Source organism: Equus przewalskii, chromosome 4 (genome assembly GCF_037783145.1).
Source record: "Equus przewalskii isolate Varuska chromosome 4, EquPr2, whole genome shotgun sequence".
Classification (NCBI taxonomy): domain Eukaryota; kingdom Metazoa; phylum Chordata; class Mammalia; order Perissodactyla; family Equidae; genus Equus; species Equus przewalskii.
The window spans coordinates 99,946,510-99,973,037 of record NC_091834.1 but is presented as its reverse complement, the minus strand read 5'-3'; the positions used below and the strand labels follow the sequence as shown (position 1 = coordinate 99,973,037).

Genomic DNA, 26,528 nt, shown 5'->3' with positions numbered 1-26,528 from the left:
CCATCCTGGGCTCTGGCTTGGAATACCACTCAGGATTCTGCAGAGCGAAGGTATCCACAGAGCCAGCTCATTGCACCTGACTCCTTTTCTCCTCAAGCTGATGATGGCTGGGAATTGGGACCTGACAGGAAAATGTCACTTGCATTTGGCTTCTGAGAGAAGGCTGGCTGACTCTGCGCGCACAGTAAACAGCTGTATTTCTTATCGGTTATTGCTTGCCAATTCTTTTTTCTTATGGGCAGTGATCAGGTACCATTCATTTTATCTGGAACTCAACTTGACCCTCAGTCCTGGGTAGAAGCCCTTCTCCCTGAAGCTTCTTATGAAGAAGTTCCCTGAATCCTGTTTGGGTTTCCTGACTTGCATGCAGCCCAGGGTCAAGCTTCCAGGAGTGTCCACCATCTTCTCTGGCGTCCATCTGATCTTTTATCAGAACCTGCCTGATCTTTCCATCCATTAGAATGTCAATGAAGTCACTAATTCTATTTCTTGCTAAGAACCAAGTTTCTTTCAAACTCCCACTTTCTGGGAGAACAACCAGCTACTCTGGGCTGTAATTCACTCACATCTGTGTTTCCAGGTATCAGTTTCTTCTTAAGGATATCTTGAGCCAGACAGGATTAACTCTCATAGAATCCATAGCTTTGGAGAGAGGATTTTTTTTCTGCAATAGACCTAAATATGTATATTTTTCTGTTCTGTGTGGTTCTGATCACGTTGTTTGCAAACTGTGGCTTTTTCTTTTCTGGAGTGGCTAGAACGAAATCCTAAATTCATCACTGAGGGTGGTTAGAATGAAAGAAAATCTATAATGGACTTTGAGCAAACCATGACCAAATCTGCATAAACATGGATTTGAGAAGAAGAATTAATTTTTAAGGTATGTTGCTATTTTTCTCCTCTCCTCCTACAAGAATTCCATATAGAAATGGAATTTAATTTGGTCACTGGCCATTAAGCCAGTAGAGACCATGTATCCTCTTGAAATCTCAGTTATCTTCAGGGATTATGAAGACCAAATAAATCCAAGTTTATTTTAAAAATAAGTAAGTTATTTCAAAAAAGGAAATCCATTTCCAACTTAGACTTGTTGAATTTCCATTGTGTGCAGGGCACTGATTTTTGCATTCTTTGAAGGTTCAATATTTTTCTTTGTAATGTGAGAGACCCAGGAGGACTGAGAACATCCCACTCTGGCTGCGGAGCGCCAGGTCTCTCAATGCTCTCTCTCTTTACCCACTCTTACACATGACTTTAGCTTCTCTCTCTAATAAAATCCAAACTACTCATGCAACAGCTGCTAATCAACAAGAACAATTCTTCCCTCTTTGGAGAACCATCTTTGACCACTGAAGGAGCTCAGGATACACCACCCCCAAAATATGCTTCTCTGGCGTACTGATTATTTTGAGCTAAAGGCACTTGAAAAACAGCAAATGCAGGAAGAGGCTTTCTTTCTCTGAACTCCCCATATCTGCTTAAGAGAGAGACTCCAAAAGGAACTCAGCTGTCATCAATTGCCTCCCTAGGAGTTTCATCAACCAGGAAAGATTGACTCATCACAGGAGAGGAGACTAAAAGTCAACACCACACCCAGACACATTTTGTCAAAAACTATCATATCTCCCACTCATCCTTTTAAGGGCCCCTTCATCTTTCCTAAAAATCATTTACTCTTCCCTAAGAGGCCTCCTAACCCCTCCCCTTCCCCTGTTAAGATAGTATATAAGCTCTTAACTCTCATCACTTTTTGGGGTATTCACTGTTTTTTTTCTGTGATGCCCTCATACACGTAGTATTAAAAATTAATAAATTTGTATACTTTTTCTCCTGTCAATGTGCCTATTTTCAGTCTATTTCATAGACCCAGCTAATGAGCCCAGGAGAGTAGAGGGAAAGTCTTTCCTTCTCTACACCAGCTATTCCTGAAACCAGCTGAAATTTGGACCCGCTCCTGCTACAGCCCCATCGAAAACCTCCCACCAGGGCTTATGTTAACAGTACTCTGGTTGATTTTCTTCCATACAAACCAAGTTATCTGGTTTATTTGGGGGACTATCTTGGCACTTAACTTTCTGCTTCTTCTTGGTCTGCAACTTCCCTATGTCACTGTTTCTTGAGTTTTCATTCACACTGTTGCATTTTGGTCCATGACTTGAGTAAACCAAAAGGTAAATGTGGCAGCACAATGTTAAATGGGCACCTCACCCTCCTCCCTCCCTAACCTCACCCCTGGTGGAATGGGAGCCTTTTCACTCTAACCTTTTGCTAGAAGCTAGATTCATTTATCTTGCTGGTGCTCTATTCTGAAGAAAGTAGCTTTCCTAAGGAGCAGATGAGGGCAAGGTTTACAGACCTCAACTCCCATGTATTTGTGTTCTGTGTTTGGAGGGGGAACTAGAAAAATATGGAGAATGAAGAAGGGACTCCTGGGAGTACATCCGATGTACCTGATGGGAATAGTAAAGAAAATAATTTTTTAAACCATTTTTTGGAATCTGAGCATGTTTATCACCGGCTATGAGGAAGACTTTTGTTTGTGTGGTTTTCTCCTGACAATAAACTCTGCCTGAATGCCCTTCCGGGTGTTGTAGGCATGATGGCAGGCTTACATAAATAATTCATTTTTCTTTTTCTTACTCTCAAGGTAATCAGCACATTTCCTTCTACTGTCCCAAACAAAAAGCTTTTTGACTCCTCAGAATTATAACTTGACCCTTTTAAACCACAAATTTACTTTGCTTTACAGCTTTCCTGCTTTGCATTGTAAATGCTGAATAATTTAGATACAAATAGAGAAATAAAAATATTATTACATTTTAGAGTTGAAAAGATCCAGGAAACCTAACTCTCTTCTTTCCTTCCTTCTTAATTATTCCAAATTGATTAAAGAGATCACATCTTGCTCTGCTTCCTAGAAATTTAAATTTTATGTTACAATTTTTATCTATATTTATACCCATCACATTTCATACATCCAAATCAGTCAGTGGCAAACAACATGAATCTTTTTGACAATATTTGCTGTGCTCCCACCAAAAGAGAGAATAGTAAAACCATTATAAAACACCTCCTTAGAGGAAAGAATTTTTTCCCACTGATTTGTTTAGCAATTTGGATGTAATTCTATGCAATCTATTGAAGCTGTGCAATGCAGAGAAAATATTATGCATTCCATCTTAACATATTCCTTTTGTGTATTTCAAGAACAATGCCTGGAAGCATCAAACCTTAAATTATTCTGTAATTGGCAGGCAGCAAATAGCAATTTCAAGTTCCAAGCAGTGCCAAGGCCAAATAGAAGAAGACATTTATAATGGCCATGCTTAAAAAAAAAGTGTAGCTTGAAGGATTATCTACAAATTGAGCTATAAACATAATGTCACCAACACTGGGGAGAAGCGAGGGGAAAAAGAATTTGTTATCATCAAAGTATTTCACTTTGCAAAATAGCTGAGTATCCATCCTAAAACCCTTTAAATGTTCTGGCCTATCACAAGTAATTATTTGGAATGGATGCTTAAGAAATTCCAAGCATTTAAAACAATGGCAGACCAGAAAGGTAATTACTGATTTTAATTTTCCCCATTATGTGTAATAGTTGCTGTAAAAGTACCGGCACAGTACAGACACTTGTCAGTTTTCCTCAGCTTGTAAACATAGGCATATGCCTCTTAAGTTTATTTTCTTTTCAATTAGGATTTAAAAAAAATCTTGCCCACAGGCAGATGGTCTTGTTAGAAAGACAAAATGCTGCTTCTTTCATGTGCTGCCGTTTTCATGCCCTTTTAATTGTTTTAAAATAATAACATCCCTACTTTATGTATCGTGAACATCTTGAAAAATCAGGAGTCAATGTAGAGTAATCACACTACTTACATTCTGAAACATGGTGTTTACTTAATTTGAGTGCATATGGCTTGCATGTAACAGATATGGGAAAAATTTTACATTTTTCTATGAAATATTTCTGAAGAACAAAGTTATTACGTGTTTTGATTTTCAAAATGGTAGGAAGAATAAAAAATAAAAATGAGAGGACATTATGCTGGATCTTCCATTATAAGGAAGATCTATTAGCATTTAGAAATGAAGGTAGGACTTCTAGAAGTTATTCTGCATGGAGATTGACAGACCAGGAAAGTTCCACAGTATGTCCTCATTCCACAAAAACGTTTGATTAAGCTGATCATAATGTCTTTGTTGACGTGTTGGGACATGGTTGAGTGATGGATATGCTGGGTGCACCTTCCACTTACTGCACTGCTGGAGAGAGGCTGATATTGGCGTATGTGTCACTTGTCTATTTTGGTCTTTTTCTGCTTAATATTATGAGCAACAACTTGGAAGAGAAACTATACTCATGAAATTTGAAGATGAGCCAAATTTAGATGTTTTCCTATAGCTTTCAGAGCAAGATTAATATGATCTAAATAGATTGGAAAAATAAAATAATAACATATAATCCAACAGGATTAAGTGGAAAAATTTCTGGTTTAAATTCAAAGTACAGAATAGAGATATATGACTGGACATCATTTCATGTAAAAATAATTAGAAGACTTTACACAAATGTGCCATCTGTGCCAGCAGTGAAATAAATGAAGTTGCATAAAAAAATCTACTATTGGCATGCATCGAAGGATCTGGTGTCCAAAACAAAGCAAGATGTGTATAGTCCTACTGTATTCAGCCCTAATCAGGATATACGTGAATGCCTGTATTTATTTCTGGTTGCCATGATCAGAGGAACACTGGCACGTGTGATGGTGTCAGGGAAAAGTAAGATTCCAGAACTATTATGGGAACTGGGGATTTTCAGTCAGGAGATGTCTTAAAGAAGACTTGACAGTAGTTTTCACATACTTGAAGGGCTGGGAAATAAGAAGCGTGTACTTTTTGTGTTTTCCACCACACAGGGCAGGGCTAGAATTACTGAATCTAAGTTAGAGGAGACAACTGTGACTCAAAGGAAATATGAATCCTCCAACACAGTGATCAGTGCTCTGAACTGCTGCACAAGATGCTCAGATACCCAGACAGGCTTCCAGAGTAGGTGGCTGGGTTGGAAGGGTGTGGGCAGGTTTCCCATAAAAGGTGGAAATTCAGGTGGGCATGGTTTCAAATCATGTATGATTTGACGATTTCTCGTCTTAGGCAACCTGATTTAAGAGTGATCAGAAAACATTTACCCATTATTTTTTGGTTTTGATTTGCTATAGAATGAAAGGTTTAATTCTACAATGTACTTAACTATTTCAATGTTATTTAAGACTCCAGCATCATCCAGAGATGGTACCTACTGACCTGTTGCTGACTCAGTCAGCACAGGAAACAGGTGGTTAAAAGGGCAGACTACTGCATGAGGCACGTGCTTCATTTAGTGCTGCCATTCTTGCATTGGACCTTGAACCTCTAGGATTACTTTTCTAGACCTGCTCTAAGCTCTCCTGAGACTTAAGGACATACCGAACCCCAGAAATAGAAGGGAGGTCCTCTGTCAAATTGGAGACAAAGTGATGCCACGCGAACCAAACTTGTCTTAAAAGCAGATAAATTACAATGGTGAACTAACCTGGACAGCTAACGTTCAGAAAAGTGTGGCCAATAAAGAAAGTCAATCATCAAGTTCTTAAGTAGACATGGTCACATTGTCAAAGAACCTACACTCTTTAAATACGCCAGGATAGTTGGCTCCGACTGCAATGTGCAATAATCCAGCATAATCACTTAAATCCTAAAACTATATATTCAGCTAGGGAAGGGAGATGGTTTTAAATGCAGCAATAACTGAGCAATAGATGGTACTGACTTTAAATGTCCCCAGTTTGTGGGGACATTCAATCACAACTCATCATTTTATAGTAATTACTGAATCTTAATGTGTCACATTTGGACTCATTAAAAACATGCTAATTACATTTTAATTTTGTAATCAAAATAGGAGCAAACCTGGCAATTGAGTGAGTAGAAACTCTGATAGAGAACTGACATGTTTGTGTACCCACTGTCATTCACCCAGGGTTTGTTTATAAAGACACATCGCTATTTTCTGTCTGCTTAGCTCTCTGGGGAGACAGAGACAGTCCCTTGGCCATGACAACTTTTTCTGCGATTGTGGTCTAGAAAGTTGTGTGTGTTATGAATAATATTATAGTGCTGGTGGGAGAGAGGAGAGGACTGACTATTTCCAGAAAAGCTACTTATAATCCTGGTGTGAGGAAGATTTCTCACCCTCTACCGCCATTTTGTCTACCTTGTAAATTCTATAGCGTAATCTTTAATAAGCCCATGGCCCGTGTAATCCCTTCAAGAGTCTTTCTCTTCTACTAATGAGATGCTTCGTGACACAACCTTCCTCAAATTCTCCTCCCTAGCCCCTGGTACAGTCACTGTTCCCAGGCGGTACAGTAGGGGAACTCCTTCTGCTTTCACCCCTCACATTTTAGCTACTCTCAGGGCCAGGCTGTGGGTGGACAGGAGCACACATCAGGGAATGCATGCACAGTTTCTTGCCAGAAAATTATGGGATAATTTCAGCTAATAATACCTCAAAACCAGCTCTGGCAATGATAAATTAGTCTTTCACCTAGAAATATAAGATAACTTGTATGTTTCTTTTATACCTGTTGCATCAAACATTGTAACTAAGACTATTATTGGGACTTGTAGTTAAAGAGTATAGTAATTTATTTGTTTCATAGATTTTTCTAAAAGATTTTCTCTTATGTTTAGAGACTTACATTCAGTGAAGTTGGTTTTCAATATCAGATTGTACTCACCAGTGCCTGTGAGCTTTACTATGCCTTTTGTTTTCCCCCACCAGAGGCAATAAAGTCTGGACCACTATATATATTTTGGTAAATCTGGGTGTTAAATTGCTTTAAGGATCATTTTAAAGGCTCTGATCATCTTTGTTTTGAAGCAATTGTGTGGAAAACAAAATTTATAGCTTTGAAGGACACTAAGGGTGACTCAGGTTAAACTAAATAACTCTCAGACCCAAGTGGGGAAAGAAAGAAAATCTTTTTGAATGGGGTATTTATTTACTTTTTCTTCTAAGTCTACTGTGTGTGTGTGTGACTGGAAATGGACAGTTACTTTGACTTTTGATCAGAATATAATGATATTTCAAAAGCTCCTTCATTATTCATCTCAATGCATTTAAACACTTCCTCTTTATGTTTCCAGTTTCCCTGCTTGCCCTACAGGCACATGACCACAAAATTCTATATGGGTAGTTGCTAGAGGATTCAGATAGATTTCATGACTGTTTTAAACTCATGGACTTAAAATATATGGGTTTGTAGTAGAGCAGAATTTGCAACCCCAAAATGTGTCTCTTTGGCTTCATTATTTTCAAGAACAGAAGACTCAGGGAGAACTCTGACCTTCCCCCTAACTGCCTAAAAGAATTTAAATAGAAGGCCATTCCAGGAAGGAGTTAATACCACAGACAACTACAGTACAGGATGGACTAGATGTGGTAGAGAGGGGGGAATGCAGCGGGGTCCCTTTGATCAAAGTCCTCTCTATGCCCCATTGTCTCTGCATGATAAGGCAAATATTTGCTTACTAAACAGTTGCTTTTCCACCTCCATGTGAATTGACTTCCTCTTCTTTGAAATCCCAAGCCACTACCTCCAACATCCTCTTTTGTCTTTAGCTGAAGATAGTATTTAAGATGGTGGCTTTGGCCGTTTTGGCAGGTTACTCAGTTTTCCTGGGTCTCTCCTATGTTTACATGTTATTAAACTTTGTTTGATTTTCTCCTCTTAATCTGTCTCATGTCGATTTAACTCCTAGACCAACCAGAAGAACCTAGAATGGTAGAGTAAAATTTCTTCCTTCCCTACAGCTTTTTAGTTAAATGCAAGTAAAATATTATCTGCTTCCCCCTCCCTCCTTTTCTGGTTCCTGATACATATTTAATTATATGATTATATTTTACGTGAACAACTTTTTATTGATCCCAAAAATCGTATGTTAGATGTGATGAAGAGTGGCTTATTGTACATATATTTAGCCAATGAATACTAAAGATAAATGAGCCCTTAAGCTAGAGAAAATGGGAATGTGAAATGATGAAATCTAATTGTGAAAGTGGAATGAAAGTTGTGAAGCAAAATTGGGATTTTCAGATAGTACTCTGGGCTCCAGAAGGACTCTGTGAGGAGCAGGCATTAACCTCCAGTTGGGCTGGGCATGGGATCAGCCAGGATCCCACAGGACAGTTGGTGCTCTCATGTTTCTTTTTAACAGGAAAACTAGAAAAACATAATGGCCCCAGGCTATTGGTGGAAAGTGAAATACAGTCCTGGAATCTGACCAGATTCACATGAGATCTACTTTTTGAAAGGAACAAGTGTACTTTATAAATTGTACAAATTTAGAGTATTCACTAAAAAGCAAAACAGGACAAAACCCCAAAACTCAACTTAATTTACACTACCTTTTCTTGCCAATTAAAACTAGCCTTTTAATTGTTAGAAGGTCTGTTTTAAAATTCCCATTCTCTGCGTCTGTTCTTGTTTCTTTTAGAAGCCACTGTCTAAAGCATCTGTGCTTACCTCTGTGGCCCAGAATTGGGGTTGTTTTCATATGAATGCAGTGTAGCTAGACCAAGTAACTTACTTTCTAGCAATTATTCTCACAGGGTCTGGGGGAAGACTAAAAACAGAAAGATATTTAATAAAAAAATTTATATGGTAGGAGTATAAATGTGGAGGCTATTAAGTAAAAATATTACGTAAAAAATTTAAATCTAAATCGTTCTGGCCAATTTCTAATTCAGATTTTGAGTGCTGCCTCACCCCTTTTATCATCTGTAAGAGTTTTATTATAATAGTGTAGATACTAATGTTTTGTTATATAATTATATTCTTCTAATCTATTATCTTTTACATTTACTTATTGTGATATTTGTTATACGAATATTTTATAATTTTGATGAGGTCCAGTTTATTAATATTTCCTTTATGGTTTGTCCTTTCCTACCCAGATGTCATGGAGGTATTACCTATAATTCCTTTTAATATTTTTAAAGTTTTGTCTTTTAATATATTTAAATTTCCTCTTTTACACTGAGGTCTATAATCTCTGAATTTTTTCTGTTTGAGGAGGAAGAATCTATTTCATTTTTTCAAATATTGAAATCCAGTGAATCCATCATTTATTTTCCCTTCCCCATTATTTTCTCATGTTTCCCTTTAATATACCAAGTTCTTTTATGTATGGATCAGTTTCTAGACTATTTATTCTGTCTAGTAATCAGTTTGTCTCATTGGTCCTAGTACTGCAGGCTTAAATTCTATGGCTCAGTGTATAGTAAGTCTGGTATCCGGTAACAAAATACTTCCCTCCATTTCTTCCTCTTTTTTATATGCAGATTTTTACGAATGGTGAAAATCAGCCCTAATTCTAGAAAGGACTTTTGATGCAGAGAAAGAAAACTATGATAACAGCACACAGTTCCCATCTCTACCCAGGACCTGGGGTTGTGGAAATGAAATGAATTTGGAGTCAAACATGAAGTCAAAACCTAGCTGTCAATTTGAAGCTGCAAGACAAATAGAAAGAGTTGTCCCTGCTGAACTCACCTCCCTCACCTGAGACATGGGAACAATGCACTTCTGTCTGAGGACTGTCATGGGGATTAACCATGGGAAAGAGAAAAGGCACCTGTGCATGGCAGGTACTTGTTAACGGTAACAACTTTTATTATTGTCATCATCATCATTATTATACAGTATGATGTAAAGAGTATTAGGGTCTCTAATCCAAAAGACCCATGCTGATTATCAAAGGGTGAGGGGGTGCAGCATTGTCATTTTTGTTTATTTTGTTTCAAGAAGATAGATTCGAAGAAAGAAGACAAAAAGGAGAAACACATGTTTATAATATCCTCAAAATGAAGATGGAGACAGATAAATATAAATGAATACATGTAGTCATTTCATAGTTGAATGAAGCAAAACCAACTCCAGGAGACCCTCTCAATAGTACCGTATATCATTCCATTTGAGCTGTTTATTCTCTTTGGCATTCACATCCCAGGATGCTGCAAACAAAAAATTTCACCTCTCTAATATTTTACCCTCTTTTACAACCAGTCCCTCTCTGCTTTCCAGATAAACTGGTAAGAACAGATACTACACTTGGTTTTAGCCAAAAGGCCAAGAAACAATGTGTTTGCCTTTCAGATTAACCCTTACCTGAGTGACCAGCCTCTGGCAATACCTACTCACACTTGGTAAGAAGTCAAGATCCACTGGTCCATATAGGTGAGCACAAAAAATACCACGTGCAAAAATACAACCCTGGAAAAGAGATGGATCTGTGTGCCCATATTGGTGATCTAAAATCACATCTTTTTAAAAAATTTGCTCTCCATAAAATGACTTGCTTTTTAAATAAATTTAATATCAAGACCTAACGTGCTAAGTCGTTATGTTTAGCTATTTTAGTGTTAATTATAAAAAAAATCAATCTTTGTTTTAAAGAGCACAAGAAAGGTCGAGTTTAATTTGCTTGAGAATTTTTTCTTCTCCTCTCAACAAGTACACTTTCTGTCTAGCTTTTACCAGATTCAATCTAAAAGAAGAGTTTTATGAAGCTAAGTGAGGAATGAAAATAAGGGTTTACAGCAAGTGCAATGTTACATCTGTTCTAATAGTCTGACGTCCTGTGTGCTACAGCGCATACGTGACTTCCAGATAAACATCTACAACGAGGAGAAAAATAATGAAGTGGAGAGGGCAAATGTACAGATCTTTTTTTAAAGAATTTAGAACAAAAGAGGTAAACTAAGATTTTTTCTAACATATTAGATGAAAAATAATATTATTCTAACATGAAGTTTTGGTTTTAATCGCAAATTATATGACTAGAACAAAAGGGTAAGAGCATAAATAAATTCACTGGATATTTATAATAGTTCAAAAAGTAGCTAAAAATATAGAAGGACACAATTTAATCACTAACCCTGAACCATACTTCAAAATATATTCTCTCTCAGCCCTGATTTAACATAATGTTGTAAATTGTTTCACTTATACAATTTCAACTCGCAGTTGACCAAAAGGTGGCATAAAATCCGAGTGTGAGCTGATGCAAATAAATACAGACTACTAAATTCAGCCTGAGTATTTTTTAAAAAAAGATTTATCCAAATCTTTTAAGTGAAAAGAATAACTCTGCATCAGATTGCCAGGGAAATTTCTAAACTGTATGGCCAAAGACATAGCTAAATGTTCTAACAAAGTCAGCTCCAAAATTCATTAAGTAAATCAAGTCATCCCACGTGTGTCTGTATTTGTCTTGCAAATTGAAATGCAACAGGAGGAGGCACAAAAGGCTTTTAGTAAATCAACAACAATAGAACTGGATAAATTACAAATCTACGTGTTTGGGGGAGGGTACCACACATATTGTGAATAGGATGTTAAACCAGCTTATCATCTGCTGGGCTTCATTTACAAACTGCCTGTAAGAACCTGCTATGTTCATAGACTCCAAGACATATATCTCTGCCATTTTGTGGTAATGTGGTTATTTAGAACCAAGTTCATGACTCTAGAGCTGGAGATTATATCTGTAACTTCCTCTGCCCTCTTAGGTAAAAAACCTTGACCTAGATACTTCAGATCTCTTCTGCATTTCCAAGTAACTCTTATGGTTTAATTCCCTTACTGCTCAATACCGCATGGCATGTTGACTTTCCATCATAGAGTGATTTCGAAACCTCAGAGCTGGGAAACTTTTGCTAACTAAGGCCAAGCGCCTTAGAGAATCGCAGAAATAAGCAACACACCAATTAATTTCATACTTTAGAGGAAGAACTGAGTTCTAACTAGGTGCCACTATACAGGGTGAAGAAACAAAACTCTGGAAGACTAACAGCTTAAAGGCCACATGACCAGTTGGTGGCAAAATTCAGTACTCTTTCAATTATATGCCCAAATCCCTCCATGTACAGAATCGTAAGTTAACCATTTAGAACAATACCCTCCTGCATAAATGCAGATTATACAAAATAGGCACACTGGCTGGAAAACCACTGATTTGACAGGTATAGGAAGTTCCTTAAGAGGAAAATAGTGCAATGGCCAAGAGCTTGCCCCGGGGGGCTGCACACGCTGTGCTGAAGAGAAAACTCCCCCGGCAGCAGCTGTAGTCATTTCTGAATCGAGAAAGAGCTTTTCTGCATTTAGTTTAACATTTCAAAGTTTATTGGTGAAATACAGCTTATTTTACTCCATGAAATTCTGAAGATATTGCATGTGTGCAAAGGAACGACTTAGATTTAGAAATTTATTTGAAAGAACAATGATATTGGGCCAATTTACTAGCCTATGCCTCCCAATTCTTTTGAACCTAGAAGCTGTTTGACTTATTCCACAATCTTTGAAATCATCTTTATTCCACTTTTCTAAGACTTAGAGTATCTCAAACTTCTTTTTTAGCTATTTATCTACAATGTCCACAGTATTTCCACCATTCTAACCAGACCTTCAGAATTTTTCTCAGTATAGTCTACATTGCTGCTGACACCCACCAGGTTGGATACGATTGAGGGAAAGATCCAATGGAGAGGACAATAGCTATTTGGGAGAACAGAACATTGTCCATTTTCCTTCTAAACTAAATATAATATATAAGTATTATATTCATTTTTGAAGGAGTTTCTTCTACCCTTTAGAATATGTACAGTTGTTTTATTGTCTTATTATAGTAAACATTAAACCTTGAAACTGCTGTGATTATGTAGGAGCTGACTTTGGAGATGAATGTCAATTTAAATTAGTTTCTTTGGCATTTATCAGTAATTCAACTTTGTGTAATTAATTACGGTATTATACATAATTCAAATTAGAGAGGAAATATACTCTTCAGACATCTCCAAATCATCAAAACTACTTTTAAATATGTCAACCTGTCTTAAGAGCCAAAACCTCTATTGTCTTATTATTTGATTTTGAATCTATAAAGTATTTTAAAAACACTATTTTCTTCATGTAGATTTCCCTGGTGTTCTCAGTTTTCCCCTATAAGACCTTTTTTCCTCTTTCTAATTTTTTGACATTTATCCTAAATATCCACAAGATAAACGTTGGTACAAAGATTAGAGATTTTTCATGGACTACAATCTGTATACCAATCAATCAAACTTTAATTTTAATTTGGAAAGGAGGCAATTATATGAAGATCATAGTGATTTGATGCATTCAACAGGTAAAAAGCTGTCGACTTCAATTTTCTCTGAATTTTGACTATTAGTAATATCTTTGGTCTATAAATATCAGATCTTGAACAAACCTGAGGAAGAATATGACAAGGGATTAACAAGCATAAATCAGACAGATCAGATGAACTCTGACAATTTTATGGACTGCTTTTCACATTTTATTATGGAAGAAAAAGGCATTTTTGTTGTATTCCTACTGTGAACTCACTAAACTTTTAAGTCCTAATCTCTGAAGTCTGCGGTTCTAATGCTGTACTTCATGCAGCACCGGAGGTTTCACACAAGTCTTTAACGTCCATTGTTGAGGACGCATGTAGGATGTGTGTCGTTCGTGGAGCTCTTAACCACTCTCTCCCTTCACCCCAAGATGCTCCATTTTACTCTCAGTTCATACTGGACTCTCAACTAGGATTTCATTTGAAGAAGATATACCAGCTCAAAGAACATATGCATCTGATTTAAATTTCAAGCTGAGGATAATGAAATATATTTGTTTTCACAATGTCACCATCTCTAAATACTTCCAAAGACCGTTTAACTTTTTTTCATCATTAAAGTAAAATTTGCTCAATCTGAAAAGGCTACATGCTACATGATTCCAACTATATGACATTCTGAAAAGGCAAAACTACAGAGGCAATAAAAAGATCAGTGGATGCCAGGGGTTAGAGGGGAAAGAGGGATGAACTGGGGGAGCACAAAGGATTTTTGGGGTGGTGAAACTTCTCTGTGTGAGACTATGGTGGTGGATACATGTCATTACACATTTATCCAAACTCATAGAATGTACAAAACTAAGAGTGAACCCTAATGTAGACTATGGACTTTGGCGATAATGATGTGTCAGCGTAGGTCCATCATTGTAACAAATGTACCACTCTGGTGGGGACGTCGATGCAAGGGAGGCTGTGTAGCGTTGGGGCAGGGAATATAAAGAAATTCTTGTACTTTCCATTCAATTTTGCTGTGCACCTAAAACTGCGCTAAAAAATAAAGTTTATGAAAAAATAAAATTGGCTTATTTATAGCATTAAGTGAAGTATTTATCTGCACAATTAACTTCTTAGAATTTCTTTTCTTTCCAAAAGTTTGCCAACGAATGATGGGACCTACAGTAAAAAAGCAAAAAGCAAAAAAAGCTGGAAATTCACAGTAGAGCAAGACTGTGCTGCATATCTAGAGAGCAAGACCTGCTGGGAGTTAATGGGAGGCTTTGGGGACATCTCTTGGGGTTTGCAGGGACCCCAGGTGACGGCTGTAACTGGCAAAGAAGGACAACTTAGCTGTAAAAAGCAGATCTGGTTGGGAGTCACGACAGCCCTGACACATGGTCATGGGACGACGGGCTCCTGGGAATGGACGTATGTTCTTCACGATGACAGAGAAGAATGGTAGGCAAGCAGATCACTGAATATGAGGACATGGGAGGAAAATCCAGACAAAAACTGTAAAGACTGGTTTGTGCAGGAACACTCAGGTGACAGAAAAAGAAGCTCAGTCTTTTTCAGAAAGTGATTAGGAGACTGGGGAGAAGTCACATACGTACTACTCACAGCTAGTGGCTGTAGAAAAGATCTATGGCAGGAGCTCAAGCACTGTTGGAGAAAACAGAGGCATTACATATATATTTTTACACTCAATAAAATAATAATAATGGCATATTGATAATAAAGCATCCTTTCGATTTTATGTATCTTAGTTTAATAGTTTGGCATTGAATGGTTCATTTTTATTTACTTTGCCTATTCTTCCTAGAAACTTTTTTGGATCTCCCTTATTGGTCCCAATTTCCACCTGTGTTCTGTTTCTCTCTGATTTGAGAGGCGTTAACAACTCTCCGTCTACCTTGATTTGTTGCTCTTACATGCAGCTCAGTTCCTATACTCCGCCAAGGGTCCCTGGCGGACAGTCTAAGGCTGCATTTACTTCTTTCATCTTTCTCAGAGAGACATTGTAGCACCTCAATGCTTTCTCTGCTACATCGCTCTTTTCTATTTTTATCTCTCTGACCCATTGCGCTAGCTCTCCGTTCTCTCAAGAAGTGTAGCATAATGGTTCAAATCTTGGGCTCCAGCATTAGACTGCCTCCATTCATCGCATTCACCACTTACTAATTGTGTGGTCTTGGGCAAGTTAATCAACCTCATTAAGGCTTGGTTTCCCTATTTATAAACTTGACCTAAAAATGGTACCCACGTTAGAGGGTTGTGGTGAAGATTACACGAATGATGCAGACAAAGTGCTCAGAGTGGTGCTTGGCATTTGGGAAGCCCTCAGTAAACGCCCAGAGCTGTCCAACACGAAAGTGCACTGGCTTGGGAGCCAGCATTTCTGGATGTCTGTTTCCTGTGGCTGCTGTAAAAAATTACCACAAACTGGGTGGCAGAAATTTACTTTCTCACAGTTCCAGAGGCCAGAAATCCAAGACCAAGAGGTCTGCAGGGCTGTGCTCTCTCCGAAGGGTCTGGGGAGAGTACATGCCATGCCTTTCTCTTAGCTTCTGGCGTTGCTGGCCATCCTGGTATTCCTTGTCTGGGAGACACATCGCTCCAATCTCTGCCTCTGTCCTTACAGGGTTCTCCTTGTGTGTGAGTCTTTACATGGTGTTCTCTTCTCTACGTGTCTGTCTCTGTCTCTCTTCTCTTCTTCTTAAAAGGACACCGGTCATAGTGGATTAGGGCCCACCCTCATGACCTCATCTTAACTTGATGACATTTGCAAAGACCCTATGTCTAAATAAGGTCACATTCACAAGTACCAGGGTTAAGATTTCAACATGTCTCTTTAGGGGACACAACTTAACCCATAACACTAGGGAAGGGGTTCTTGCACTGAAAAATGGCTTGCCTTCTCACCTACTGTCCTTTCCTCCTTTCTCTTTTCCTTGATTGTTCCTTATATAGAATCCTTGTCAAATTCCATGACGTCATTTCCCATGTTCTAGTTTTTCAGTATTGGATATAATACTTCAGATGTGGTCTAACTGATGCTTGCGGTAGACTCCTGAGATCTGGGCATTTGACTAGGGTATTATGAAGAGTATTTCATTTTGTGGTGTATTTTGGTAGCCACATCACACTGATGCCTCATGTGGAGCTTGGAATACATTACAACAAATAAGCTGATTTTTGCATCCCTTCTTTACTAACAACTCATAACCATCTCTCATGCCTCTTCAGCCTATTTTCTGTTTCTGAATGCAGTCTTGAGAGAGGTAATAGAGATGAACATGGTCTGAACTGCTCCTAGAATTGGAATGGATGGGCAGTCACAGGAAATACTGTGGGTAGTTTGAGTGGCTCCTAGACTTTGCAGCCTGAATCAGTTGGCCTGGACCACGCATCGTGGGGCAAACAAACGGTACGATGGACCCACTGTGGAAAATAATCCATGACTAGGGAAAAATCCAGCTGCTATTTGCATATTATCACATTCTCTCCAGAGTTCCCTCCCACAGTGAGCCGTCCCTGAAAAGCCATCGGTATCTTTATGGCAGTCCAAGAGGCTGTCTGAGTCCTTCAAAAGGAGGGGAAGGGAAGCTTGGGATGTGGCCCTGCAGACGCCCTGGCCTGACCCTTCAGAAGGCTGCTGGCACTTTAGCGTCAGTGACTGATTTCTCCCACTGTTGACTTTAAACTACAAGCAGGTTGGAGCACAGCCAACACAAAACCAATACACACATTTAGATATGAGAAGGCTGCTCTTAACAAGAAAAATCGGTTGTTTCATATCACTGTTTTTCTTTACGTCACTACATTTCTTGATTTATTTCCCTTTTCATCTTTTTTCAATATTTGTAATTTGCATTGATGTGCATATTTAAAGTGTAACAAGGATTAGATGTGATTACTGTAATGCTTTCTATATTAGAAACATATACTATGGATGGTCTACAATGGGGATAATTTGTATGCGGCTAATTGGGACTTGACAGGATCATTCTTAACAATTTTCTCTGGAAGGTCTTCCTTCTCTAGAAGGGTTTTCAAGTTCTCTTTCATTTGAAAAATGTGCATCTAAACTCCCACGCCTGGGTCTTAGTGGTACCCTGTACTCTCATCAAGGAATTCCCCTCCCCTATTTATATTCTCTCTGTGCATAGTAGGTACTCAATAAATGTTGGTTGAATAAACTCACCTCATTGCTTGTTTATTTGGCCCATTGCTCCCCTTTTATTAGGCTTACAAGCTTCTGAAATTCAGAAGCCTGAGAAAAGAATAACAAACATTGCATAAAAATATGAATTTTCACAAAACTCTATAGGGAGATGATATTATCATTCTCATTTTATAGATGAGGAAACTGAGGTGAGAAAAGTTAAGTAACTTGCCAAAGTCATACAGCTAAGAAGCAGCTGAGGTGGCATTGTCCTTTATTGTCATTGGTACTAGCAAAGTGCATAATGGAGGCTCACTGAATTAACTGGTTAAATGAATGAATGAAAGAAACAACTCTAGAAAAATCTATTTTATAATTGACTATTACACCAAAGCCATTGGGAAACAGGATAGTCTCTGTGTGATGCAGTAATCCAACCAAAATATCTCCCAAATAATAATAATAGAAAATAATAGTGCATGTTATTTTCCAGCATTGTCCTAGCTATGAAATCTCACTACTAATGGAGTTGAGGCTACCTGGATCATGAGCAGTTTAACAGGCTGCAAATAACAGATTAAGGCCAGATTAAGAATGGCCTGCAATGTAGGCTAATGGCATCTGCCATAAAACAGGGCTATTACAATGGGAAATCCCATAATGCCCATATCATCCCTCTTTAATTCATTAGTTAGGATGAAAATAAGAAAATGGATAAAGCCTTCACTATCCAATCATTTCTCTGCTTGTCAATTGAAATTTAAAGATTAAAGTATAAGTGTGTGTCTCTGTGTTTATGGTTCACGACAAAAAGAAATTTTACAAACACAAAAAAACCTAAATTTCTAAAATGCTACAAATTTAATTCAAATTGCATATAGTTATTGAATAGGTATTCAGGGAGCTAACAGGGAGCTCTGGAAGGTATGTGAACAGGAAGCACACAGGAACAGAAGAATTAACAGCTGGGACAGAAACTGTTAGTTGCCTCTTAAGGCTTATTTCCCCTTTGTTCTTTGGTAACAAAATCCTCATGTTTAGTGAGGTACATTCATACTCAATTAAAGGTTACAAAACCTAGCCATCTTTGCAGCTAGATGTCGTCATGTAACTAATTTCAAGCTAATGATACGTCAATGGGAGTTATGTAAAGTCATTTTCAGAAGGAGGAGTCATGCTTTCTTTTTCCCCTTCTCCACCTTCTGGAATTTGAACGTGGTTGCTGGAGCTCTAGAAGCCTGGATCCTGAGGATGTGGTCAAACCCTAAGAATGCCAGAACAGGTTGTCTGAAGGAGCATGGGCTCCTTTCACACGAAAGGGAAATAAGCTTTCACCTTGTTTAAGCAACTCTTATATATTTATTGTTTTATTATACTAAGCTCAACTTAAACCAAAATCAGTGGTTCTTAACCCTGCCTACACACTGGAAACCTCAAGAGTTTGCAAAATCCAGGAATGCCCAGAGATTTTGATTTAATTAGTGTGAGGCAGGGCCTGATGATCAGTAACTGTTAACGCTTCCTAGGTGATTCTAATTTATATGAAGCCAGTCAGTGATAATGACAGTTATAAAGTCGAAGGATGGAGGGAGCTCCAAGGTTGAAAATTATTTTTGGAGGTTGTTGCAATACTGTTCACAACCTAGATTTCGATCTAAGAGAAAAGCCATAGTAACAGAGGATCAGGAGTCTGTGACAGGTCCAGGAGAGGTGGCTGGCATGGAAGGGAAGCGTGATGACAAGTTTCAGGTGTAACGGATTTGATCTTTCAGTGGAACACGGAGTAAACAAACAAACAAATAGGCTGCATCATGTGTGGTTTTCCCTATGATCCACAATTATAGTGTGCCTCAAAACTGCTTCATCAGCAATTTGCTTTAAATTTAATAACTTGCCATTTAATTTGATCCTTTTTTCATGATTGATTTTTTTTGGGAAAATGCAATTTTTTTTCTAGAAAATATCATAGATCTCCCTCTTTTTAAAGCATGTTGGGGAGAGAAATGCTGATGGAAAACGAACTGTGCTGTCTCATAAAGCTCTCATGGATCTTAGTTCTGTTTTTCTCAAGATGACTAAATAATACACTCTGTTCATGTCCATTTAGCATTCTGTTGGTAGGCTGTATCTATTTTGGGAACCCACAGCACTCTCTGAACACTTGACAGGCTCACACCTGATTAATCTCTCTTCCTTTCCTGTCATCAATATTATTTAGGGGCAGTGGTCAAACCATATTGACACTTTGCTGACATCTTCTCTGGTGCCCAATTACCTTTCTGTCATGATACAATCCATGAGGTGACAGGAGGATTCTATGCTGTGCCAAGCAAGTTGGCACCAAAATATCCCTGAGACAGAAGATGATATATCATTTTTATGCTTCTGCTGGAAGCTCGGAGAGCCATTTCCCCACCCCCACTGCCAATAGGTCTTTTAACGCACAGGGCTACCTTGTGTCTTGAAGTGTCCAGCGCTCGCCCGGATGAGCCTCGCTCACAGTTCCTATTTCATATCCCAAGGTGAATTTCTAATGAAAGAGCAGAAGCCTTGCCTTCGGCTCTTAGCCCTGACCCACATATTGAAAAGTAGTTACTCTTCTCAACAATCTCAGCTGCTAGACTTTCAAGGAATATCCTATTTAGATGCAACTTTCCACTAGAGGAAAGCTGGCCAGGAAACTTGAGCAGAGTAGGATGAGGAATAAAATGCATGGGCTGTAGAACCTTTCTGAAATCCGCTCTAGCCCTGCGCTGATGCTGAAACACACGTTTTGGGGTTAAATAAGATTAAAATAAAGCGTTTCCTTTTTCTCTCTTTTTTTCGTTCTTTTTTAAAAACAAAGTTTAAGTTATTGAAGGTGGCCTTCATTAGATCAAAAGGGCATTTCCATTTATGTATCTAAAAAAGAAACATACCAATAGCCACCTATTTTTATATTTTGTTTTATACATACACACACATTTATTTGAAAATCAGCTATTGTTCTGGTCAGTTTACAACCAGAAGAGTGTTACTTATAATTGTTGTCAAAACTCCTCCTAATATCACATTCCTGTAATATGCATGAATAAGGCCACAGAGTATTAGGGTGTAAAGGGATTGTTATTCCAAGCAGGATCCCAGAAGGATTAAAAGCACAAACATGAGTTTCACAGAATTCGGATCAAGGAGAAAAAATATATTTTGCCTATAGGCTAAGGCCATGAATGTTCTCAGTTTCATGGTGTTAAATGAGAGAGATCCTCCAGTTTTCCCAGAAACTCATTCCAGTACTGGGGCTGGCAGAGTCAAGAACAGGGATGCTCTTTTGTTGTTGTTGAAAATTATTCTTCTATCTGCTTTTTCTTAAGGGAACAGTTGAATGTTGATTTATGATATAAAAGAATGCCTGTGAGGGAGGGTCCTTACTTTTTTAGTTTTTTAAACTACTTTTAAAAATTTTAATCCAACAGGTTAAATATAATCATGGCAAAGAATTCAAAGGGTAAATAAGATGTAGAATGGGATAAAGGCAAGTCTTCATAAGACCCCACCTCCTTAGTGCACTGTGTTAACTACTACTCGTTATGGTTTTCAGAACTTGTCTATGCAAGTACAAGGGCTATGGATCTGCATGCATTTTTTTATATGCATTTTTTTCTTTAAAAACTGGCATCATACATACTCTTCTGCAATTTGCTTTTTGCATTTTCATCTTGGCCATCTTTCTATGCAAATTTTTACATATCTATTTCCTTCCTTTAAAGCCTAATAACAGTATAATTATCTAAAACTATTAATAGACATTTCTGTTTGGTTTTATTTTGTTTCAACTGCTACAAAAAAAATGGAAAATAAAATCTTAGTACTTATATTTCTTTGTACTCATTCAAGAGAGTAAATGCCATCCATGAAGGATTCAGTCAAAGAATATATGTGTTAAAGTTTTGATAGCAATTTCCAAATTGCCCTTAAAAGGCAATTCCTTGACTTCTCTTCCCCTCATGAGGAGAGATTATGAAATAAAACTGATGTTGTCACTGTATACATTGGGTCACACTGTTGTCCCACAGAGGTGTCATCTAAGACTAAAGCCTAGACTTGGGAAAATGTACCCAACAAACCCAAGTACCCAGAAAGGGCTACTGTGATGAGCTGTTCCAGCCCACAGTGAGAGACAGCTCTTCGTAGCTTCAACTAAGAATTTTCTCCTAGAGGGAATTAATGTTTGCACTTTCAATCAACCTGAGAAACAAAAGTTCCTCCTCTGGGAACTGGGGTAGGGCTTGGGATGGGAAGCAAGGACTTACTTCTTCCAGCTTAGACTCCGATGCTCAGGGCTGCCTGAGGAAAACTGTTAGTAACAGCAGGGCTGAGATCAGGGGAAGGATCACCGTGAGCCAGGCAGGGACTTGGGGATCAGAGCCCTGCCTGTGGTATCTAAGAGCGGCTATTTCAGGTGGCAGTTGTAAGTTTATCTCAGTGTCATATTTCTCTAAGCCCCAAGCCTTCATCTGAGTCTCACTGAAAGACACAAATTGGTTTCCACTGTGCTGGGGATGACTAAGGAGCCCTCTCCGCTCCAGAGGAGCATCAGGGATTGTCACAGATGGAGGCAGCCATTGGCGGCAGAGCAAGAATCTCAAGACAGGCAGCATAAGGCCAGAGTGGAAGGGCTGGGAGAAGGTGTTCTTGAACCCCTATGAGGCTGCAGCTCGGGGAACAACAAGGTAACTCTACGTGTGCACACGGGCGTGTGTAGTTTGAGGTGGGCTTACCGGACATAGTAACGACAATTACAATAGATGTTTGTGGAGCACTGCCCAGTGAAATATGCACGTACCTTCCCACTTATGAGTATCCTCTCTTCTAAACTTTATATCTACCATATAATGTAGATATTATTACTATTTCAATTTTGTGCTAAGGAAACAGCCACAGAGAGCTTTGGTAACTTGTTCAAGGTCGCTGAGCTAGCAAGCAACAGAGCTAGGCACAACATCACCTTACATTTAGAAAATAATTTGAAGTTACTTATAATAAAATTACTTTTACTATAAAATCAAAATAAGAGATTTTTAAGAAACCAAATCAGGAACACCACAGAGGTGAGTAAAAGTAGAGATTAAAAATGAAATTGTATCTTCATGTTCTTGGCAGCATTAGTCACAATCACTAAAATATGGAAGCAACCCAAATGTTCATGGATGGATAAATGGATAAACAAAATGTGGCATAAACGTACAGTGGAATATTATTCAGCCTTAAAAAGGAAGGGGATTCTGACACACACACTACAACACAGAAGAACTTTAAGGACATTATGCTAAGTGAAATAAGCCAATCCCAAAAAGACAAATACTGCATGACTGCATTTCTATGAGGTGCTAGGGCGGTCAAGTTCACCGAGACGGAATGAATGGTGCTTGCCAGGGGCTGGGGGAGGGAAGAATGGGAGTTCTTGTTTAATAGGTAGAGAGTTTCAGATTTGCAAGATGAAGAGTTCTGGATCTAGAGCCTGGTTATGCACAAAAGAACGAATATACTTAATACCACGGTAGTGTACACTTAAAAAACGGGTAAGATAGTAAATTGTTATGTATATTTTATGAGAATAAAAAAATTGGAAAAAAATGAAATCATACTGTATGTAGTGTGTATGTTAAAACTTTTACTGAGTTCATGCCTTACTGTGTAATATCTAAGCAGGAGTTGAGTTTGCCTGCCCTGGGTTTGACTCTTGGGTCTACCACTTGATAGCTGTGTGACCTTGGGGAAGTAACTTAACCTCTCTGGGACTTAATTTCCTCATCTGTAAAATGAGGATGAAATAGTACCTTCATCATAGGGTCAATGGAATGTTTAAATGACTTGGAACATTTAAGCACTCGGAACAACGTGTGGCATGTAATTAACGCTCAATAAATTTCACTATTACTATTTGAGCAAAATGACAAATGAGAATGCACAATAAAGAATAAATATTTCACTTTGAGTAAAAGTGGACCTGTTTCATGGAAAAATGTTATTAAGAAGATAAAATTGTTTATAAACAATGAAAAAATATATAATGATTACTTTTCAAAATATTGAGCAATTAGTTGCTGGGTGGTAAGCTAACCCAATCAAGTGTGAGTTTCTGGCTTTGAAACCTTAAAGAGGTTCTGCTGCCTAAAAATGTTGGTCAGGGATTATGTCCGGTCTAGGAAGGAAAGCCCTACAGACAAGCCAGGTCCATTCAGGTCACCGGAATAGGGCATAGCTGGGTAGTATTTGACTGGCCTTTCCAACGTTGAGGTGGGAACTGCTTACTGACTGTAACACAAAGACTGCTAATGGATGCTCACCTCACTTATATCCCCCAAAGTATGTGCTTATCTTGGCCAGGACACAACTATGCAGAAATTCTACAAGTACGAGAGAAGGGCACTCAAGCAATGGATGGCATTCCTTCCCTGGCAATTCCATTTTGGAATTGCTAATTTCAGAAGCGATGATTTAGCTCATTGAGCCAGGCTGCAAGAGACCAGGAATTACCCAGTGGTGGGTACTTAGCTGAGACCAAGGCTCGCTTAATTAGGATTCTGGCACTGTAGGTGGGAATATTTACTATTGCTGTGAATAGTAAATCATAAATGTTAAATTACATTCAATCTCAGAAATAACTGTGCAAAACTTCTCCCAGCATAGATAATCAGACAATTATTGAGTTGGTTATATTTCTCGCAGGCTATTGCTGCTTTGCTATGAGACCCAATCACGCTCTGAGCTACAATCTCATTTATCCCGGCTCCATGTTTGTGTATTCTACTCTAGTAAATAAGAATAAATGCTCAATCTTAGTTTTAGAGTTCTTTAAAAAAAGCACATACAACATGTGGTCTATTGTTTAAGCTTTAAATTTAAAACTTACATATAGCTAGCTAAAACATGAAATTCATAAATCATTAAAAACATAAAAAAATGTGAGTAGTCTTCCTTGATCATGATATTGTAGAAAAACACTGGACTGGAAATTTTGGGTCTTACTCTTCTCTCTGCTTCTCACTTCCAATATAATTTTTGGAAAGTAATTAAAATTGTCCTTGACCCCACTTTATGCATCTGTAATCCAAGAAAATTGTAACGATTTTAGCTAATTAGCACGTCCATTCAACATGCAAAAAATAAAAATAATATACCCTACTGTAATTTTAAACATCATTTATGACAGCACTTTACCAAATCTTTACGTGAATTAGGAAGTACTATCTATCCATATTCTGCTGACGTGAAAACTTAGAGAAGTCAAATGTCCTGACTAGGTCACATGCAGAGGAAATGACACAGGAGAACTTTGCACCCATTTGGTCTCAGGCCGTTTTAATCAAATGATTGCTGTGATTGCGGTAAGATTAGTAGAAGTAGCTTTCTTAGGTGGACACAGAGTCTGAAAGCAAGAGATTCAGTAGAACCTGTATCTTTACTTTTACGTCACCACGAGTGCAGTTTCACATATGTGAATTTCACTTGGCTTTATGTAGTCAATTATTGTTTTCATGAAAGTCTCAGCTCTCCTTTGTGCTAGGACCAAAAGAATTGAATACCAGCGATCATGGGAGCACACACTCCGGTTGCCTGGACAGTGAACCAGCTGGGAAGTACTCTCCCTTCTCCTAGTGGAGAGGCTGCGCCTGAAGTCAGCCTCCTACGGGGGCGTGGCTTCCTCCCTGCCCCTGGAGGGAATATGACACCCAGACAATGCCCCTAAACAGCTGGCCCCTACACCCAGCTCATCTGCTACTCTCAGAGTCTGACTTTCTTCCACCGACAAAGTTGCTCTCATTCTTGCCCTATGGGAGCAAAAGCAGCAAGGGGTTCCTTGGGACATAAATCCTCGATGCATTCAGCATGACAGCCTGGTTCCAGCATCTCTCTCTGAGGGATGATGGGGCTGGGGACCTGTACCTTCTCTTCTCTTGGTGACCCCTGATTTGTAAGGTTCTCCCGTAAAGCCTATTCCATAACACTGCCAGGTGACGCTATGGAATTCGACTTGAGGTCTGCTGCACAGCAAGTTCAAAGCATGAAGGGACCCACTTTCCACAGTCGGTTTTCATTTCTTCAGATTCATTTGGAATCATTAAGAATTGCAATGAGAGTTACATAATTAAGAACCGCAAACAGCTATGCATCTCATACCATACAATTTACAGAATGTTTTTTATATTCTAGATTCTATTTAATTCTCACAAAATCAGCCAGTCAAGATTGACTGATTGATTGATTTTGGGTGAGAAAGATTGTCCCTGAGCTAACATCCATGCCAATCTTCCTCTATCTTGTATGTGGGATGCCACCAGAGCACGGCTCGATGACAGATATGTAGGTCCATGTCCGGGATCCAAACCCGTGAACCCTGGGCCACTGAAGCAGAACATGCGAACTTAGCCACTACACTATTGGGCTGGCCCCAAGATTTGTTTTATTGTCAGACAATAAAAGTTTCCAATTGGTTAAAAGCCTCCCTCAAAAGTGGCAAATCTAGGCCATTTTTAAAGCACCCCACACGGCTGGCCCTTTGCTGGGTGCTGGTGAATTCAAAGATCCAGCAGATTTCTTGTGGCCCTTTGCTGGGTGCTGGTGAATTCAAAGATCCACCAGAAGCTTTCTTTCTTGTGCGAAATAGGGAAGACCATTTTAATAGCTATTTATTATAAACATATTCATTACACTTTTCAGTTTGCTCAAAATTTGCTTCTACTATGAACATTAGACAAACTTTACAGAAGTCACGAGGTGAGGACGTCTTAGCTGCTACTCAGCCAGAAGGGAACAGGACATAGCAGTGTCTGGGTCCCTGTGCAACTGGAAAATTATGTCCCAATCGAAAGCTTGCCAGAGGGCTGTGTCTGTGGGTGAAGCGGAATTGGTATGTCTGCAATAAGTGTTCTCATCTGTCATCTGAACTCAGGTACGTTCTTGGAAATGGTTTCAGATGCAAATACATTTCTCTGAAATCCGTGTTTCTTATCAGTAATCCCACTAATGGTGCCCCTCTGGGGTTAGACATGATGTTATGCTGACGCCGCAAATTGAATACTTTCAAAGCTGAACTCATCGTCTACTTGCTCAAAGCTTTATTCCTTAGCTTGATATATGGCCTTACTTCCCCTCTATGTCTAGGTGCCCTGTGGGGAGCCTACCTAGACTTCTGTCTTTT

The 26,528-nt window shown here is 38.6% G+C and overlaps 1 protein-coding gene and 1 pseudogene across 1 annotated transcript in view; both read right to left on the bottom strand.

Annotated features, from left to right (window-relative positions):
* Positions 1-26,528, bottom strand: part of CNTNAP2 (contactin associated protein 2) — a 1,871,069-nt gene that overhangs the window by 381,594 nt on the left and 1,462,947 nt on the right. The gene's annotated exons all lie outside the window — the stretch shown is intronic.
* On the bottom strand, positions 10,070-10,187 carry LOC139083171 (U2 spliceosomal RNA; annotated as a pseudogene).